Here is a 21195-nt window from a genome sequence, read left to right on the forward strand (position 1 = left end):
TATTTTGGGTATCGTATCTTTGTATATAAAATTCATGTATGGACTTATACCGCCATAAATATTTCTTGTATTACTTTTTATATCAAATTAAATAGTTTTAAAATAATTTATAGAAATATCAGTAAAATGCAAATACTAAGATCAGTAAAATGCAATACTTTCTCGTTTAACACCCGTTGAAAACTGTTTGTAAGTTGATTCACCAACTTATACTAACAATAAATAATTATTATCATAGTTAAATATTAAATCAATAAAAGCAGAGAACCTAAAGCGTAGTGTGGTAACCGAAGAAATCTTAAGCCGGCAACAATAACATTGTAATTCATACGTATGTAAAAATATAGGTTGATATTACGATCATATTTCATCATGCTAGTTATCCTCTGTATAAAATGTGAATGATTTTGTTTTTATGACTTAAAAGTAAGCAGTTATAAAAATTAAGTTTATTATTTTAAAGTATATTAATAGACGATTCTGTTTCGCTTTAATGAAAGAAACATGTTTTTTTTTTTATAATGAAACAAATGTGGAAAATAATAAAAACGATAAAAATGTATTGAGCAACTTCATTTTAGTTAGGGTTCCCATAAGATTATGCAACCGCCATCTTAAACCCCCGTGAGATATTGAAAAACTTATAAGAAGTGGCTATAAACGACTCAATAATTTCTTGAACACTTTTCAACTTTGTTATGCAGCGCTTTGTGGTGAGGTATGATGCAGCCTAATTTAAATTTTGAACGGCCACAGCTTTGAAATCTTAGTTAAAAACTAATCAAATTGCCTAAACTATGTACTCAATGTACTCAAATTTATTAAAAAAAACTAATAATACTGAATTTTTCTAAACCAGCGTAGGGGAGACTGAGGCTTTGTTTGTAAATAATATCATTAATGTATTGGATTACCAATAGGTTTAAATATCTTTCAAATGTTGGCAACAATTTAATCTAATGTCACTGTCCTGTCATATGATCAGTAAATACAATACACTGTGGTTTTTAAAGTATGTTTTGTATAAAAAGGTATGTTTTTAATTAGGTGTATTATTTTTTGTGAACTAAAATGTCTAATAAGATGTGTGATTTTAATTCACAAGATCTTAAACACATTGTTAAAAAAATATTAATATATGACAAGATAGTGACATTGCATTACGTTGTTAACAACATTTGAAAGTTATTCAAGCGTATTCTATTTCCAATAAAGTAATGAGATTATTTAGAAAAAATGACATTTCAGTCATCTATAGACTTTATAGATTGATAAATGTATTGTCATGGTTTTTTAATTAAACTTTACACCTTTTATTTATTTAATATGTAATGGTTACGCTTTTCAGCTTTCATTAAATTTGGTATTAAATGATGAAAGACTTCGCCAATATTGATGATACTTTTCGTTAATACTTAAGTATAATATAAATGTGTACCAAATATCAGTGCTTTAGATTAAATAGTAAAGTTTATAAAATAAAGATATTTTTCTTTAGAATAAAATAGAGAGAAAAGAAAACAAGCTTTTTTGGATATACATTTCTCGTTTATTTTTCTTATTTTGAACCCATGCACCAATTTATGAAATATTGTTCACACATTGTGGGACACCTTTTATAAAAGTTGATTAATGGTAAAATCTAATTTATTTGCATCTCGAAACCGCTAAATCAAAGTATTTTCAATCCATCACGATCATTTAGATACAAATGTATCTACAAATTAAGATACAGCAATATAGTAATGTGCTTCAAGACATCCTTATATATTTTATTATTTTCGATAAGCTGCAAATCCACCAACACCAGTAATATTGTACCCAATCAGTCCGCCTGATTACAGTACCTGCCTGTATCTCATGTCACGCGTGGTAGTTTGGAGAGCAATGGGGTTACTACTAATGCAAAGCAGCAATGTGAACAATGTCCAATTAGAAGCTGAGATTAACCCAGATATGTAGATTTGTGACGTTATGGTAAATTACTGTCACACAGATTGTTGAATTAATTTTAAAAATGTTGTGAATATTACCATACATAAATTAGGCGTTGCATTTTTGTTGCAAAAATGGGAATGTATATTAAGAATATTTTAATAGTTTTCTGGGGAAAATAAATACAAATTGACACTATATATTTATATTTCATCCCATGGTGGAGATTATATTCATTGTGTGGGATAAAAATATTGTTTTGAAAATTGTGGAACAAACCAGTTGTATGGTTCACATGCAAAAAATAGAATTTCAAAACATTCGTGTGTGTGTGTTTGTATGAAAACTGATGTTCAAAGGCAATCACTGAGCGTCTTTTACTCAAATTAGGTATTAATGAGGCCCGATAGTAAGTTTTGGACATTTTTACAATATTTATGTTTTACATAATCTACAACGATATGTTAATACTAAAAGTTAACATTTTCTTAAAAAAAAAACCAGTTTGGTTAGTTAGTGAAATTTACTTTTTAACATTTTGAACGGCAAAGGTATGTTAAATGTTGTACAAATACATGTCTGTAATATATGCTTGAAAATTTATAAAATACCTTATTTGCAGGCATGAAAGTAATGTTCAATTTTGCTGAAATCTATTAAAAAGTTCCTATTTATGGAGTGTAAGATCTATCCAAATTGATCTTACACAGGTAGAATTCTAATCTACACTTAAATTATAATCTACAGGTGGTGAAGAAATAAGCTTGCAATTCTTACCAGAGATTGATCATTATTAGCATGCATTTTATACACTAAATGAAAGTTCCAGTTTGTTTGTAAAGTAATCGGATCGATGAGACGAACGTCAATCCTCCGTGTCAAAATTGTTTGCAATGTAACTTTCTTGTAAGCCTTACGGATGCTTTTTTTTAAGCAAATTGGTTTAATATTCTACTGACGCAAATAACCTATTCAGTAATTGTTTATAGTGTAACGGTTGTGGGTTGTAACGGAGCAGGGTTTCAAGTCACAAGTAATCGTGGTTTATACTTTCGATTTTCTTGTTAGTTTTTCAGAAAAAGCAACCAAATCACCCTTATTTCAACTGATAGTTCGCGAAAAGGTTTTTATCATTTTTTGCATTAACTGTGGTAAATTTCAGGCCATGGTCCATTCGCAATCCTTCCTTTTAAATAACAAACTTTAAACATACACTAAGTCTTTATTTTTGAAAGGAATTGGAGAAAAAGACCCTCTCGTTATAGTTCTCCATGACGTCTGGAATGAACATAATTTTAGCTCGTATTCAAATAACACATTAAAATTTTGTTAGCCTACATGTAGTAAAGTTTTATTTTTAAGTGAGCAAAATTATATTAATCTCATTGACAACTCAACAAATTTTGATAATACGCATGTGTATGCATATAGATTCATGATAAAGAAAGCAAGTGAAATTCTAACGGTGTTTGGTAGTTGTATGCAAATTCAAATTACATAACTATTAACAGCCAAAGGCAAGTTTTTTGCTTCAATTATAACGACGAATATTCTATAGTTGCATTATAAGTATGACAAATAAGAGAGTAACTAACTGTCAGGTGGGTTATCTCAAGTGTGTAAATGATATAACACATGCATTATATAATCGAGATTGGTTTCAAAATTTCAAATATAGGTATATTATGCATGAAATTAAATGCAAATAAATATAATAATATTACAATACAAGAATACTCGTGTTTATACACATGTTTTATAAATGATAATCATATTTTCCATAAAAAGTCAGCTGTTAAATAAAACTCCAACAATATGGTGGAATATGGTGATTTTTCCAGAAATTTTATTCGCATAATCACTAGCCTCTCAGAATATTGCATTATTGCTGTTTATAAACAGCCAGATTTAGTGACAGATTTATAACACATATACAAAGTTTTTATCTTTAATAATGCACTCTTTATGGTTTAATACGTAAATCCTTATAAGTTTCGATAGCCATTTTAAAATGATTAAAACTAGATTTCACCAAAGTTTACCATATGTAACATTTATAAGTTTACCTAGATTTGAAAAACTTCGGTCTGGCCGCAGGCCTAGGGTTTTGTTATGGGTTTCTTCTCAAGGGTTCATGTTATGGGGAAACAGTTTAATTCACTGTTGATCGTTCTTTCACAAACATTCTCCCTCTCACGGATGTAGGACACCCTTTATGGAAATCTCTGTATATAATATGTATTATTACAAAATAAATAGGTTTAGCATGTCTTATTCATATATTTAAAACAAGTTTTACCTTTATATAACCCTTAAATATTGTTATAAAAATATCTAATTAATTCTTTGCTTAAAGTGTGAATTGGCGATGGATAATTCAAGAGGATAATAGGCTTTTGGACATTTGCCATTGTTTTAGTGACATACAACGATGCCAAATATCCTATTATCCTTTCAAATGATAACATATTATTCGCATTATGAAAGTTGATCCGCTATTAACTAACTACACATGTTTGTAACTTAGTATAAGTTATCAGGAGAGCAAAACGTTTGCTTGGTTATAACCGTGCACTAATAATTTTAGTGATACTCTGTAATTAATTAACATTCTGTAACTAATCATCATAAGCTCTATTGTGTTGTGTCCGGTGATCCGTGTAATTATTGTTGTCAAACATTGAAAGACTACAATCATATCGGTGGAACCAGCAACTGTGCAATGTGTTAAAAATGTGTTTTAATGCGTGTGTAACCATCCAAATTTTTATAAAAGAATAATAATAAATCAGTAGGCTTTTTGTAATATTGAACGCTAATATATATAAATATGACCTTGTAAAAGTTATACTTTTAATTCATTAATGGAAATATTAATGTAGTAGAGGGCTTTATATGCTATAAGGACATGTTATATTATATAATAATTATGACATAATAATTTCAGATTTAATTTTTTGTTATATATTCCTTTCACCGCCTATAACGAGTGTTAACTTACACTACTAAAGTCAAGTTACTAAATACAGCAGGATAGAATATATTTTTTCACTAACTGGACATTTTAGTGAAGGGGTGACGTTTTACGTAACAACGTCGCACTAGGCTAGTTATAGAATATCTAGTATTACAACAAGTTTGTAGATGTAGTATAGTTGAAAGTAAAACGTCAACAACTTTGAACTATGAGCGGTTTCATGAAAACCTAAAAACGCCGACGAAACGCTGGATGGAACACGCTGTTGGCAGTATCCCTTCCTTGCCTTATTCAGCAGTTGTCTCTTGATAAAACCACATGTATGAAGAACAATATATTCTCCATCTTTGATGCTCCTTACTATGGTAAACACAAACAATAACACCGTATATGTACGGCGTAGATTAGTGGCAAAACGGTCTCGAGTTCAACCCAATTTGAGTTTCTACCATGCTATGCTTCTACCATGTAACTTGCTCAGACGATGAAATCGGCCACTCCGAGTGAATGCACCAATGATCACCCATTACTTGTAAGTTCGCAAGTCCAGCCTGTGGCAGTCGGTGATTTGAGGGTGGTAGAGCACAAAAAGCTGCATTCGACGGTTCGTGGTCCTGTGAATCCAGTCTTATACTCCCAGCGCTTGGTAGGAATACAATAGGAAGGATTGTAATTCTTTCCATCCGGCTCTGGTAGGTGGTTTGCGTTTCAGCCTATCAACCCAGGGCCCGGATTGGAATCCCGGTGTGGGCATTATGTTTTTGCGCGCTAATTACTTATCTGTCTCTACCCTTAAGTAAAGCGAGAAGCTTTCCAATGCTAGAACCTTAAGGTCATTCACAAATGTTGTACTCAATTGTAAAATTAGTGAAGAAAACAGAAACAATGATTATACGAGCACTATATGATGTGAGAGCGGTTTATAAAAAGAAATCATCTTCCGATATAGTAATATCGTAATAGCTATGTGATAAACTTTGAACCTTCAGCGTTTGGGTGATAAATACAGAAGAAAGGAATGTATCAAGCATCTACTACCGGACTTAACAGTAAAAGGGTTACATTAAAACCTTCCTGGCTATAGTATTCAGTACACTTTTAACCATAGCACCCCCAGCGTTAGGATAATAAATACGAAAGAAACTGTTTTATCGTAAACCCAATGTGATAGAAAAAGAATAAAATTTTTTGTTTTGAAATTTAGGTTGTAGAATTGTTCTCACAGGGAATGGCGGTCTAATGTATTTTAACGGATTCGCAGAGTTCAGTTTGTTACAATATTCTTGATTAAACTGCCGACAATTAATTAACTCTTGCCCATTATGAGGCCAAACATTAAGACTGGAGTGCGGCCTACAATGGATGTGGTACAGTATCGCTAGTCTCGCCACGCACATATCAACAGTGCGGGCGGCGCGCGTGCGCGTGTTGGCGCGTGTGTTAGCTCCACTGACAGTCAGTAGCTTGTCGGCAATGACGCGGCACGAGTTGGCGCTAGAGTACTTCCGTGTTGCCGCGCTTCCATAGTGTTCTGTGTTCAACTTTACTGTTGCCTGCCTCACTAGTGACTCGTTTACGACGTTTCTCTGACACAGCAGTGTGGGTTTGTAAAGGCATTGCTTCCGGTTGGTGGTGGGGTGTATAATCAGTTACTTTTGTTCCTCTGTAGAATCGTTTAACATTTGTAAGTACGCTACACCATCGGAGAACAATTGTTTTTGAAATACAGTTGTATCTTCTAAGCTACTAACTATTTATTTTTCAAAATACTAATGGTGAACTTCCGGCGGTGAACACACCCAAGATAAACAAGTCACTTGTTGTAGTTTTTTTTAAGGTTTTCGGTTTGAACTGAAATTTGAATAATTGCTCATTTGAAATCTCGTACATTAACTCTACCTAAATTGAGTTAACCATTAAGCTGTAATTAGGTTGTTTGAAAACCAAAATTCATACGTAAATAATACGATTGATGTTATTTATTCGAAACATCAAAACACATTTTAATCATTTGCACCATATTATTACAGCAGCAACGTATTCGTCTTCATGATATGCAATATAAGCCCTCAATGATTTATTATTGATTACATCGTTTAAAATATAAATAAAAGAGGATTGTTATTTCTAATTTGTTGAACTTTGAGCCATATAGAAGCGTCGCAAAGGGAACTAATAAACTCTGAAACCTTTTTACTCCGTGATTGTTAAACCTTAATTACACTATAAGTTCAAGACATTTGTTGCTGGCCATAAATATCTTCTTACGTCACTGTTGCTTCACGCATCTCTTTGTACTACTTTGTATTCAACATTTTTAATCTGTGATGTCTATACATTAAAAATAATGCTAGCTTCTTGACAAGTATTCCACTTATTGGTTGTCGGTGAATCCAAAAATATTTAATCTAAAAATACAGTACATGGCCTGGTGTTCTTTCCCTAAATGATGATCAAGTTTTTTAAGAAACTAAATAAGGTATTTTAAATGAATATTTCTTATAGGACTAATTCGAGATAATCGAGAGAAATTCAATCATTATATAATATAGCTTTTATTTTTATTTACCCAACGGAGTCCTCCAATTTATGTAAGACACTTTATATAGAGGATCCTAAAGCTTCAGGAGAGATAATTCATATTTATTTTCTGTTGAGGAAGATCACTGCAATAATGATTAATTTAGCAAAACTCTGTTTTCACGTTTCCGATCCAAAATTTGTATTTTTCGTAATAGATACCTTCTCTTAATAGAAAATAAAAATAACTTACATAATACTCTTGGAAAATTATACTTCTGTCGATGTCAATACTCTTGGCATAGAGTTCAACGAAAATGCAAAGATGGTAACATTCTGTTAGAAGTTTAGGTGCATTATAAACCTATTTATACTATGCAACTATTATATCACGTTAGGAAGAGTAGTATTAAATAATCAAACTGGAAAAGATCACATGTGTTAATATACTCATCGTATAAACATTAGTATTTCGTCATAAATAGAATTGTTCATATTTATGTTTCCTCGTTTACCATTATACCATACCATATAGTTCGGTTCATTGTTACAATGATAAAAAGAACAAGTGCGATGGTCTAGGATTGAAGAACAAAGTGGGTAGTTGTGTCCACTAATATTACTTTATGCTTAATACAATTAGATACCGTATACGTATATATCAACATAAAAATATAACAAAACATACTTAACTCTCCATGAGTATATTTCACACAAACATTCACAGCTCGAAGCACGTCTGTACTACTTTCGAATCCGTTAGTATATAATAGTTTAACAATATTTTTGAGTTGTATTTGAAAATAGAAAAATGTATAATATTTTTAGTTGAATTTCGCACTATCACTTAACATTTGAAACTAAATCCACCACTACCATCATCATCATCGTCACCTTTTTTTGGTCCAAAATGTTAGCAATGATAAATTAAAACTATGGTTTATAATAAAAGCCAATTAAGAAATGTAGCTTTGTAAGCTACCGTTTGTAAGTTACTGCGAAGCATACTTCATCTCGTATAAATGTAACAACTCTTCGTCCCAGAAACATCAAAGTGATGTTCGTGTGTAAGGAACAGTTCCACTAACTGGTGTGAAGTTAGATTTATGTACGAGCACATGATAAAGACGAACTTGGAAACGCAATATATGATTACTAGGAAACTAATTTCAAAGTGCTACTTAAATATAAACCTGACATTGATCCATACCGTTGCGTTTGTTTTACCTTAAGTATTCATAAAATAATCCAATAACTAGGTTTTACGTTAATTAATGAAGAATACTAACATCCAAATGATGTTGTGTACTCAAAATAGATAACAAAGCAACTTTGTATTCTTCGTTTTGGTCTAAATCTGAGAATTGAATCGTAATTTTGTTATAACTGACATACAAATTTCAGTTACTAAAAATCGAAATAACTAATATCGGCTGATTTTTGTAAAAGGTAATTATACTGTAATTACATGTGTTAAACAGCGCTTAAGCACTTTAGGGTTAAATTTGACCATAGTTATTAGTTCCTTTACAGAAACATTATATAGAAAAAAGATACAAACTAGGTATATCCAAGAAACTCATAACAGAAAAATAAATCGATGTAATAAAGCACTACTACATTATATAATTGATAGGGAAGTTAATTATAAATATAAACATGTATAAATCGAGTACTAAGATTGGTTCATTTAGTTCGAAAATTGACTTGTGGTAGAATTTAAAGGAGACATTAAGCGACTCGAAGCCAAGAAATGGAAAGCCGAGGCCGGGTAGGGTCTCAAAGAACAGTTATTAAAACTAATCACCACAAGTTATTTAATTATATAAACTTTCTGAATGAGATATAACACCTGTGGGGCATAATAATTTTAAAATTTATGTTGTTAAACGCTTCATTGTTGATTAACGCTTATGTTCTTTTGGTATTGGATATTTAAAAAAGTTATTCGATTATTATTTGAAATATAGGCTACTACTCGTTGCCTCCAGCAGACGCCTTAAGCACAGTGAGAGTACTCTAAATCACTAAGATTAATTTCACAGTGTACGTGTTTTGCATTACATAATTATAGTTATAATAGTCCCTTCATTTGTAAGTAGCTTAATAATATTTCCAACAAAATGAGCTCGTCCAGGAAATTTTGTTTTAGACTGCTGTTTTTAATTTTTTTATTAATATTCATCATCCATATACGCGAAATGATGAATAAATTTGCAGCTAACGTTATCAATAACAGTAAACGTTTAGTAACAGCCGTTTCCCAATCGTGGATTTGAATTGTGTCATTGGCGATATGAAATGCTAACAAGTGGACATACGCTGTTGTCCACCCTCTGTGGTGCACATACTGCACAATGAATCACAAACAAACACGCCCATCAATCATGAGCTTGTGCTGCTTGATAGCTCTGCAATCAATCACAAGCTAGGCTGGAGGACGAGCTTTAATAATGAATGTCTGTGGACGAGCTTGTATTCAAATCGGAATCCTCAAAACTTCAAGCTGTTTAATACACTTTCATACGAGGTTTTTCATAAATATACTCGTTTAATATAATCAATCTTAAATGTTGTATAGTACATAATGTGTAATAAGCACAGTTTGGTAAAATATAATATGATATAAGAAGTAGATTTGAATTTAAACTAAAGCATTTTAAAACTAAGTTCCATTCTATGTGTCCAGAGTAGTTTTTCCGTTATGTACGAAATATTGAAATGTGTGAGGGAATGATTTGATAAGTACTAATCAAATGTTAAACTCAATTACAAGTTAAACAACCTTTAGAATTAGATCTGAGTGTTTTTGAACTTCATATAATTGAAATATTTTACTTTCGATCACCATTTTACGTCTGCGAATATGAGAGTTTTTTTTAAATCACAATCCTTGATAGGATAATTAAGACGTGTTAAACTATGGTTTCAAAGTGATCGGCTAGTAAATGATCATGCTATGGAAGTGTAAACTTGTAAACCTACTCGTGAGACACCTGTGAATTTACTTAAAATTGAATCAGACAATTGCCGTTGAACAAGATTAACATTATCATGTTTGATAATCCCCCCCCCCCCCAAATGAAATCATGACCAAGTCGAGTAATGATGTTATTTCTTTTAGTTGGTGAAAATGTTCAAAAAGTAAAAATCTCCTAACGCCTTTTATTTTATATCCCTAAGTGGAATATTTTGTTGTATTTCAATCTTTTTATGTGGTTCTTACAATTATTGTAACGACTGACGTATATCTAATGTTATAATAAAACAATTAGAAGTGCAGCTGTCATTATTGATGTTTGATATTGCATACTGATATTGTGAATATAAACGTTTCATTGCATGTCTGTACCATCACGCACAAACTATCAAAATGATTTATGTGTAATTTGGCGTAAACTTAGTAAGTGAAACAACACTACGCAGACCTATTTACGTTTTTCTCCACTCTCTGAGTCCCGTTTGAATGGTTGTAACATTTAATTAAAAATACGGTGTCAATATTTAAAACGTCCAGATTTGTTGAAACTAAACATACGAGACATAAACAGTACTAGTAACAACTCTTTATTTACGTATTTTATTGCGATTGTGGCACTCTGACAGTAAAATTCGTAGTCCTTAACTATTTAATGTTAATTAATACACAGTAATAACTACGAACTTAGTATTTTATGGCTACATTTTGTTGTTGGAACTAACTGAGATTTGGTACGCTGCTCAAGGTGAATATTGTACATGAAATAGTTGGAACACGCCAACATTTGCAAAGGATACTAATAAGGGATGGGGATCTTCGAAAGCCAATTGGCTAAATTTGTTTCAAGCTCAATAAAATGTATATCTGTGGGTGTTTGATACAATACAAACTACATGTTGGTTATGATCGTGGGTCGCATAACGTACCGCCGTTACTCATTTAATGTGCTATGGTTAGTACAAAATAAGCGTTACAAAAACGTGCATTAATTGTCTTTAATTGTAACTTTAAATTTGAATAGTACTATTAATAATCATGTAATTTTTATCGATAATTTTAAAAGAATGTTATTTAATAGCTATTGTAAAAATGTTAGATTAAATATAGCAATACATTTTTTTAGGCTTTACAAAGTTGAAGTAGGCTGTAAAAATAGCGTAATTAGAATAATGTGAGTGTATCAAGCTGAGACAGTATACAACGGCTTTACGTCATTAAATAAACGAGCCATTTTACTGTCTGTTATTAGAGTTCAAACCAAAAACGCTTGCAGATCTTTTAAAAGAACGTTCAGTGAACCAAGTCACGTGTTACCTAAGAACAGTCATTTAGTGATTTCCGATAAAGTCAATATCCTAGACAATGAGTTCCTGGACCGATGGAAATAAGACGAAAATGGGTTCACCGTTATCAAGCGCGTATAAGAGTACGGTACTACTCTGATATAATTAAAGAATTGACTTCCTGTTCTTTGGAACTACTTGGTATCATAAAATTCGTGTTATTTTAATTAAGAGGATTGAAAAACGTGAAACTTAAAGGAGTGAAAAGTGACAATAGTGGCCTCAAAGATATCAGAAACCACTCTACCAAAAACAATTCTGACGGAATTTCATTTAACGTTATAGTATTCATTGAGAATATGATTCACTCAGCAATATCGATTCCGCCATTGAGCTGTAAAATTTATTAGAATCTACTAAAATCTCAGAAACTACTCAACCATGTACAATCAACAGTTACATGGCATTCTAATTACGTATTAGTTCTCTTTTAGCGTATGATTCCCTTTCTAACTTCTTCTCAAGCGTCTAATAGTCTTTAAACCTTCAGAAGAAACAAAAACTTCTCAGAACCATACTGTTTTTTAAAAACTCATGTTCTCTCTTACACTTTTTTAGCCATGATATTTGTGCCTCTTGATGAAAATATATTACATAAGAAGATATCGGTATGAAAATATTATAGTGAATATCCAATGACCTAACCTAATAAACTACTTGGAAGTGCTCATACATTACATGTAACATGTAATACATCGCATCCTCCATGTGTTGGCATGGAGTGCAACAAACATTATTGACCATAATGCTAAAGATTAAAGTGCCAATACGCCATAGTACAATAACCATTTTCAATATTACTTAGGAAAGTTTAACAGAATTTTGGACAATAACAAGATTTTGAGAATCGAAATTCATTTTGTTGTTCAAGGGTGAAAAACTTAAGCAAGCACAAATTATATAGCGATTAACTCATCAAAGTCAAACTTGACAACAGAACGTGTGCGTAGAAAATTAAAGCCTATACCTCAGAGTCCGGAGCGGTATGACTGCACATTACAGGTGAACTGCACAACACATGCGGAGGACTCTAGAGACGGCAAAAGACTAGTATGGTCTCCCTCACACCATGTTCTTGTTGGAGGCATGCCTTTGAAACTTGAGTTTTTGCATTGGTGTATTACTGGAAAGGATTATTATTTTTCAACAGCTTTAATAGCGCCCAATGAATAGCAAAGCCTAATAAACCAAGCCGCAACGCAAGGTCACATTGTAAATGAACAGCAAATAAATGTTGTGACACTTCAAATGCCTCAGAAAGGAATGAAGGATCCAATTCGAGGAGAGCCACGTGAACAAGTGTTAACCGTACTCGTTGAACCGGAACCTGTTTAATTATCGATTCACTTTGATGTAAACATCATGGCGCCGACGAATACAGCGAAATGTTTTAACAAAGGAAGAAGTTTTCCGCTCGACTGGGCAGTCGTTGGGGCAACGGAATACTGGCTTTGTGAAAGGTTGTGCCCTTTGTCGTAGTAATGTTGAGTAATCAACAAGATTGCTGGTTTATTAAAGCTGTTGTTACGATTTCAAACAACAGTTGACAGCAATTAATGTTCAGAAACACCCTGAGATTGCTTAAGATTGTTTTTTAACGCTGATTGTGTAACAAAACAGAAACAATGTCATACAGAATGTGCCCTTTGTCGTAGTATCGTAGAGTAATCACCAAGATTGGTTTATTAATGCCGTTGTTACAATTTAAAACAATAGTTGGCTGCAATTGCTATTCAGAAAAAAACCTAAGATTATTTAAGTTCACTAATGGTGTTACAAAATAGAAACAATATCGCAAGAATTCTCAAACTTATCTTCAGAATTTAAGTTGTAATATTTCCGACCTACTTCAGTGTATGGGTTATTTTATGGGTAATCTGGAGCAAACCTGAATCTGTTTCGCCAATTTCTTCAGCTTGGCTCAGACGTGTTTTTGTTACCGTATATAAATGAAGAAACCTAACCGGCATTTGAATCCGGGTCCCTGGGGTGGGTGAGCTGAGACACTAACCGCTCAGCCACTAGGAACGACGTATAGACAGTATTGGACACCTGTAAACTATATTTTGATTAAGGTCTGGTATTCTACCCTACTTTAATGTTGCAAGTAATCGTATTTTTCAAGTTTATTTCAATCTCGTAGTTTGGTATTGCATAAAGCCAAATTGAAATAAATAATTATTATTATAGAGCAGTAAAATATTTATACATTTGATTTAAATTGTACCTATAACGTATAACTTTAATACTTTAATCCCTATTATCTATCTTCTCAGGATCTGAAATGTACTCTCATAAACACGTTGTACTGGCGGCCATATTTATTTTAGTCCCATAAGAACAAGGTTTTTGTTCTACTAGGAAAAAAAAACTGAGAAAACTCTCACTACGATGAGTCCTAAAATGAAATTTATGCTTAATTCTGGAGTGATTTTCAGGATGGTTTCGGTTGGGTTAGCGGCCGCCTCCTGTTGATAACCTTGAAGGAGAATAGCGGCATAAATGAAATTTATGCTTAATTCTGGAGTGATTTTCAGGATGGTTTCGGTTGGGTTAGCGGCCGCCTCCTGTTGATAACCTTGAAGGAGAATAGCGGCTACATCTCAGTCATGTCACCTTGGATGAAGGGGAGGTAGTTCTTTACCAGTCTTTCCAGTAAAAACAGACTGGAGTAGCACGCCCTTATGCCCTGGCTAGCACCGCCTTATCTCTTAGTTACCCAACTTATTACTGGATAAATATTTCACTATCTCTTACCGTCTTATGATATATAACACCATGATCCTCCCACATCCTTTATTCTAACTATTGCAAGTGAGAGATGACGTTTTTTGTCTTGATGAAGTAACTTTCCATCCATAAACCTATACTGCAATTGAATTAGATGATTGCCACGTAAGAAAACTGAATTAATTTTAAATATGTAAACCAATGAGTCCTGTATGTCTGGGATATTTTAAAAGCGTAATTTGGTAATAAAAGAAAATATGGAAACTATAACTAACAGAGTTACCTGTTTCTCTATATTTTTCCGGAACTTTTAAAAGTATGATGAAACGTATAGAACGATGACCGAATTCGTATTAAACATCATCCAGTGACATCTCAAGAAATGCAATTTGAAGGCTTAGAGAATCCAATAATTAGACATTAAAAAATGCTTTTACATATTATTAATGTGAAATTTCACCAGAGCAGTCAGTAAGATTAGTAGCGGTAAAAGTTACTCGAACTTTAGCGTTCTCGTATTTTATCCAGTATTCACATGTTATACATAATGAGTAGTATGTTGTATAGTACTTGATATAAAACTCATATAAACTTAAAGAACTGAATGGAGAGTAATAATAATTTATATGAGCATCAATGAAAGGCTGAGAGGCTACCAGTCTATGTTTATATTTGTAGACTGTCTACATGGAAGCTAACCTGTACACGAGATGTTTAAGAGAAAGGTTGCTGAAAGTTGTATGAGAGCGTCCATTGTGTAGAAGGACGATGTATCTCACGTTTACAACATTAGGGGAACTGAGATAAGATGCCTCTTGAGCTTTTCAGAGTTCTTGTTGTTTTATTAAGAATTACTCCATATGATGTAGTCTATAAGTGATATAAAAAGTTATTCATCAATACATTTGAGGCTTAAAATTAATCTGAAATAATTTTATAGATAACTTGTAGCCGTATAAACGCTTTGCTTAAGTGATAAAGTGCACTAAGGCTATAGCTGTGATATTAACACTTGAACTATCGCAAAAACGTGTCCTTGAAAGGCAGTTTATGACAGTAAAATTGAAGCTAAAAATCCGATAATTTTGAATAAATTAAAATTAATATTGTTTTGCGATCTTCCATATTTGGTACATATTTTGGTGGTTTACGTTCTATCTCTTAGTTACTAATGTGACTAATTGTTTGACGATGAATGTTTCCATTCATTTAATAGACAGAGTAGTAGGCTACAAATTTGTATTCTATATCTATAAACAAACATACGATGGATCTAAGTAAACAGTTAATACTCATCGCACTATCGAAATCCAAAAATTGTCATTCACCTTAAACAATAATATACTTTAGGACGTCCAGTAAACTGGAAACAGTAAAATTCCACCTGCCTACTGAAAGCTATTTTCTTCTTTGTCGACGTTATTTCAAATATTTAGCCATAAATTTTGCGTGATTTGGTGCTAGTGAGGAATAAAAATGAGAACACAATTCTGGTTCGTGAAAACTATGGTTTTCGCAATCGGAGAGGTACCAAGGATAATTATATCCTCATCTATATTTCCGTTCTTGTATATAAGTATCGCGTTGTACTAGCCCGAGCAATGGTAACCTAAATGTATTTTGCTCTAAAGAGTTTGTTGCAGCAAAAATTTAAATTTATTAGATAAATAGTGTGCTTATTACAATATCATATTAACATTTAATGGATGATGAATTTAAATAATATTTATATTTTCAGTTCAATGAGTAAAGAAGATATTACATTACTAAACCATCTAAAAAGATTTGGACGTTTACTAAATATATTTTTAAAATGAGCAATTTTTATTATTTCCACGACCAAAAATATGAACGTAAAGTGTTTGAGATTTAATTTAGTTCTTATAATCTTTCAAGTTGAACCTATCCTGGGTACAGCAAAACCGATGTGTCACTTAAGTCTGGGAGGTTGCACCTATTGTTGTCCAGGAGTGGTTCATCATTTACATAAAATGTCAATATATTGGTGTGTAAGGATACATCCATGTCTAGTCTATTGCGAAGGATAAATTTTGGAGTTTCGAGGCTTTCTGAATACTTGACTCAGTACACCTAAAAAATTCTGGTGTACAATTACAAAAGTCCTTATACGTACGTCGGAGAGTTCCAATAATAATTTCCCAAAGGAATACAGCACACAGATGTTTCAATAACTCCACGCTCCCAGACGATCAGTTCCCGAAGCAAAGAAAAATACGGTCACACAAGCATCAATATCGTACTTTTAAGACGAAGTCACCTTAAATGACCGAATATACCAATAATAAAGCTAACCTAACTTAACATACTCTAGTAAAACATAACTTAACCTAACCTAACCATTACATAACCCAACATAAAAGTTATATACCATATTTTTTGCATCCTGCAAACCATCCAACAAAAGTCATTTACCATCTGAGCAATAATGATCTCCGTAAAAGTCTTCTAATAAGTCACCTGACCAAAGGCAACTTTGTAAATACACGCGTTCCACTATCGTGACCCTTTCGCTTATAAAAATGATTCAAGCTTTGTAGCCATAAACCAGCGATGGAGAAAGCCAGAAGGCAGTCGCCTATTAATAGCATTCATCAGGTTAACACAGGACTAAACCATAACAATGTTTGTGCCTTTGACTTTGACCCTTCCGTTTGCTTTTGGACGTAAAGATATTGTTAACTAATTGTGCCTAAACTGGAACTATTCTGTCAAATACTAAAATACGTCATTATTTATAGTACAAATACAACTGAAATCGAGATTACCAAAGTTCATAAACTTCTTATGATTTTAATAACGTGGAAAAACATTTATTGATTTATTTAAAATAGATAAAAATTTGTATTCGTACTTCAGGATTATTCCTAAAAAGGTTTGAAGAGTTTGTTATAAGCCTTGACAATCATTAAACACATTACGAGTCCCAGGTGGTACTTGAACATTTAAACACGCGTGCAGTATGTAAAAAAAACTTCTCAATTATACTTATTTGTTTGGTCTTCATTGTTCTCAAAAATGGTCATGGCTTTTAATAAAAATGTCATACTTAAAAAGATTGAAAATCTTTCAATTAATGCAAATAATTTTAATTTAAAATTGATTCTATTGAAACTTTGTAGGATAAAAACGTGTAAACAGAGGTCTTATAGCAAATAAATATAATATTAATAATTTTCAATCGGCATTTCAAGTAAAATTCAATGCCATTTGTGGATCGGTGGTTCTTGAAAATTTCGTGAGACCTTTAAGTTTAAAAGCCAGTGGAGCGTGATCTAATACTGAATAACAAAATGATTTATTTTATTTTTTCTTTTCTGATTATAATATATGTTTAAGTGTCAGGTATTTTGACATTTGATTTAGTACTTTCTAATATTTATAGTTATTGTATGAATAAATTTTTTTTCCAATGTTCATTATATTTCTCTTCACATAGTTCTTCAGTAACACTCTAGGGAAATCCCAGAGTCCCTGACACTTATGGAACACTTGTACTCCATATTTTCACGTTTGCTCTGACATGAAATAGTATTTTGGAGATGAATGTAATTAAATAATATTGATAAAGGAAATAATATGTAAATAGATAAAATAGCAATAGATTTGTTTATTTATTTCTAAGTTGCTTAGCGATTATCTCTTAATGATAGAATTGTGCATAGTACCTGGTTATGAAGTATTACCAGGTTTAGGTTCTTTTAAGATAGGTATATATTTTCTGTTATCTTTATTATGTAACATTTATTCTCAAAGTAGTTACGTAACAGTTAGCATTACAATGCAAGAGAAGATAAACTCATTTAGTTTAGAATAAAGATGGATTTAGTATTGTTACCAGTTAGTTGTTCAAGTTTACAAACTTTGTTGACGATGTAGATTATGCTGACTAGTACAAGTATTACTGGTGACCTCTTGACCTGAGTGATAGCCCAATTGATCGGTCAAATATTAGTATAAATCAGTTATGATTGAACTTAATTAAGTTCTCATTCAGGACAATAGTACATATTTCTATATCAAAGATGTTAAAGATAAAACAATGTCCTGGACGATGATTTTGGCGTATGAGTACTGTTAGTTATAAGAAAACACTATGATGCTTAAAACAATGCTAAGAATGAATAAATACTGTTGTGATAAATAAAAAAACCGACGTACGTTAAAGAAAATAGCTCGATACTAGACTATCAATAATTTGGCACGATCTCGTAATACAACCAATGCTTCTTGGTAGTGCGACAACGAGATAAATACGTATTCTGTATCAGATCACAGGAGTATTGAGACTATAACTGACTAACGTAAGAGCCCTTTATTACAAAAATGTAAAACAATATTTTTAAAACGTTAATCTGATCTGAAACAGTAACAAACACACATATTGAGACGTTTCTATAAATAACTCCACTACTTGATTTCAGGTAATGTAAATTATTCTATAGTAGGTTCCGTTTTTACTGAGACAAGCATGGCCGAAATCCTACAATAAATTCAGTGAAACTTTCTCAACGTTAGCGTGAGTTGTCCACGAGATATAATAATGTAAGTTACCCTAAAATAAACACAGCGTATATACTGTATATCAGTGAGGTAGGCTGTATTTATCTGTAGGTTTCCCATGCAAACACATATAAACAAGGTAAGAATAAGCCACACTACGTGTCGTGTAACAGGCTTTGCTGAGGTTGGATGCTAAAGTTTTTTTTAGTTAAATCCATTAGGTTTTTGTTCTTTTTGGACAAGAAGCTTATAAATTGCACCTACTCCTAAAATCTGCAATTTCCTCCTTTCCATCAGGGTTACCTGTAATACCCATTTAAAAATGGTCGCTAAGTCTCAGCCAATTCATGTAAATGATATGCGACCTTACTGGAGTTGATGTAGTTTTCATAGAAATGAAGCTTCATGCGTAATTTCGACAGTTATTTCTGAAGATATCGTGCGAACAGATAGACAGACAGACATACAAAAATTAAATTGATCCATCCTCCGAGTTACAGGCTCCTCGTACACCTCACCAAAAATACATGCTTTGAAATAGAAAGAGTTTTGAGAGAGAAAAGGGATTAGAAATCTACAAAATACAACTGGACTATTTGTGTTTGTTGAAAACAAAATACTGTAAGATAAAGGAGTGTATCGTTCTGGGCAAGGCGTGATACATCGCTCCCCTTGTCAATGAAACCTCTCATGCAACATTCAACAGGTTCACCAGTAAACACCTTATCTGGGGTTTGCTTCTCCACAGCTAGAATCTCACGTTTCCACACATCGGATTGTCGGATTGGTTCCGACTTAAGCTATTGAGACTTATATTGGAGCCAATATTTTCAGTGATTTCCTTTTATAAAACGTTCAAATTGTTAGCGGTAAACAGCAGGTAAACCTTATATATGTGTTAACCCTGAAATAAATCTTGTAAGAAATATTTATGATGTAATTCTGTCGCTTAAAGAAATTGGTTGTTAATTTAATAAGAAAAATGTCATCAACTTTCGTTTTATATTTGTGATGGGTTATGAAAAACAAATTCTACTGAAAACCTCTCCCAGTGTAATGCAAGATGTAAAGGTCCCAAACAATTATTCTATATTTAATTACTTAGTTCTAATAATTGTTTAAATAATGTAATTATTTAATAATTTATATTTTTAAAAGAATTTGTTCAAACACATACATTTCTGTTTTGCCCACGGCAATCACACTGTTATAAACTATTGGTTGAGTATCATGCCTACCGAAGTATACATCTTACAATGGGAGGTAGATATTTTGCTATTTTACACATTTAATACACAATGAATAGACTACAATATGAAAAGATCACGTTTATGCAGAGTTACAGTATGGCAAACCACTACAAAAGATATCATCTTGATATGAAGATGACACTGCGAGTTTGGAGAAGATAATTATACAAGAAAGAATAAAAATGTTTATGTGCAGCAACCCTGTTAAAAAATATTTACCATTCAATTACTATAAAATACAAAATGGATTTCATACAATATATCTTTTACATATAATGCAAAAGGGATATGCACTAAAATGAGAGCCTCCCTCTGTGTTCAAAAACGATCTTGATTTGTATGGTACTACTGCATCATTTTTCACTTTTGTATGAGAATACTATAAAAACAAATTAGGACCGAAATAAAAAAGGCTCACCACAACATGAAAGACGTTCACCTAAGTTTCAAAGCTTTATGTTTCAAAAACTCCAGTGGATCATGGTGAATATGTTAGAATTCTGGAACCTACTCCGAAAAGTCATCTTGGTAGCAATATGGATACGGGATATGATTAGAACACTTAAGATTGGTGGTAAATATAATTGCTCCATCCGGAATTTGCCGTATTCTGTAAAAGTCAGCTTTTGTTTTAATTCGCAGATTAGTATAAGAATAGTGAAATGATTTGATATAGTATGAGATGAAGCTTGATGGTTTACGTATGCGTTTAAAACATCACCAGGCAAGTTAATTGCTGTAAAACCAACCCCATCTAGGATACTTTTTGAGATCGGAATTGATGTGATAGAAACATAAATTTCCATTTTTATACCCCAAGTGCAGTTGAAAGTCATTCACTGATTCAATGAGTAAAAACTTTGCAAGAAAATGGCAATTACGAGTGTACAAGTAGATCTAAGTATCTTTATGCACACCTCATAGTTTATAAAGAGGATG

General features: G+C 32.3%; 1 protein-coding gene across 3 annotated transcripts in view; it reads left to right on the forward strand.

Moving 5' to 3' along the window:
- The window catches only part of LOC124355084 (regulator of G-protein signaling 20), a 403888-nt gene that overhangs the window by 245583 nt on the left and 137110 nt on the right, over nt 1–21195 (forward strand). The window contains exon 1 of one of the 3 annotated variants that reach the window (XM_046806025.1): nt 6361–6596. The exons of the other annotated variants lie outside the window; for them this stretch is intronic. The gene's annotated coding sequence lies outside the window, so the exon portion shown is untranslated. Of the gene's footprint in view, nt 1–6360; nt 6597–21195 lie in introns of those variants that run through there. 3 annotated transcript variants of the gene reach the window in all.

Source organism: Homalodisca vitripennis, chromosome 2 (assembly GCF_021130785.1).
Source record: "Homalodisca vitripennis isolate AUS2020 chromosome 2, UT_GWSS_2.1, whole genome shotgun sequence".
Taxonomy (NCBI): domain Eukaryota; kingdom Metazoa; phylum Arthropoda; class Insecta; order Hemiptera; family Cicadellidae; genus Homalodisca; species Homalodisca vitripennis.